Raw genomic sequence first — 1,440 nt, 5'->3', positions numbered from 1 at the left:
AAAATATTCTAAAATGAATTTTAACACAATTTTCACATGTGGAGGATAATATATTTATAACTCTATTGTGGTGTTGCATTTACTTTCCAATATTGTTAAGTTCTTCAAGGAGAATATGGAGTATCCTACATGATTGAAGATTGTTTGGAGCAATTTTTTTATCAAATCCAAGTGTAATCTGATTTCAGCATTACTATTTAGATTCTTCAAGATAACTGCAATAACATTAATCCAATTTATTTTATTATAAAATATTTATTAAGTGTATGATGTTTTGACAAAATATGGTTTGAATTTGAAATACAATCTTAAATTCTTTTTACTTTCCTCTTGCTTTTATTTTCCATGCATTTTTTTAAAAAGGTTTCTAGGTTTTTTAAGCGTACCCCCCTCATAAAAAATGTGATCAGACATGTCTTTTATAAAATATCATGCATGTCTTTCCTTTTCTTTTTCTTTATTTAAATCCATACTTTAATTAAATTCTTTAAAAATATGAATTCAGATGATATTTCCTTTTTTTAAAATAAAAAATAATATTTTAAATAATAGGTCAAAACTATACTAATACACATTGATTTTAATCTAAATTGAACAATTTAGATAAAATATTATCATTTTAGTTAGAACAACATCGACCATACATTTAAAATTAGACGACTGAGATTAGGTTTTATTTGAATTATTTTTAAAGAGACCCTATCTAAATAAACACCTTATTTGACATTTATAACATAAGAGTTTATATATAAGTAAATTTTTTTGTCAATATATAAGTTACTTTTATATCATAAAATAAATTAAAAGTCAAACTTTTTTTATATAAGTTATAAAGTGTTTCCGTAAATTATAATATATTATTTATAAAAATTAGTTAAAAATAACTTATAAATATATAAGTTCCGGTTATACCAAAAAGTTACACATCACTTGATAATTGTGGCCAAAGATAGTTTATAAATTACTCTCTACTTCTCAAGCCATTGATGCGCTTTTTCATAAAGGACAAACCATGATAGCTCACGACAGATTCAAAGTAGACAATATCTCAAAGACATGGTGTTGCAGACTTGAGGTCGAAACCAATGTTATCAAAATCGCATATTAATGCATAAATTCGTACGAAGTTACGTATTTAGATACAAAAGATGCATTAACTCGCTCATAGATTCAAAAATTGATAAATTCGTTCTGAAGACTGAATTAATTTAACACAGGTGAATTCGCAAATTTATAGTAAACTCAGATGAATACATCAATTTTATCATAATTTTAAAAGAGACTTAATTTTTTAAATCCATTTTAAAAAAACCCTCTTTTTTATACTTTTCTCCAACACGTCTAATATTAACGTTTTATTATTTTTAGACTCAAATAGATTCGCGAACGACTTCCTTTTCACTATCACCGTGATCTGTTGGCAAGTCCACAACTATCAAG

The sequence above is a fragment of the Cicer arietinum genome, chromosome 8, assembly GCF_000331145.2.
Source record: "Cicer arietinum cultivar CDC Frontier isolate Library 1 chromosome 8, Cicar.CDCFrontier_v2.0, whole genome shotgun sequence".
NCBI classification, from domain to species: Eukaryota; Viridiplantae; Streptophyta; class Magnoliopsida; order Fabales; family Fabaceae; genus Cicer; species Cicer arietinum.
Note: the sequence above shows the minus strand (reverse complement) of the source record.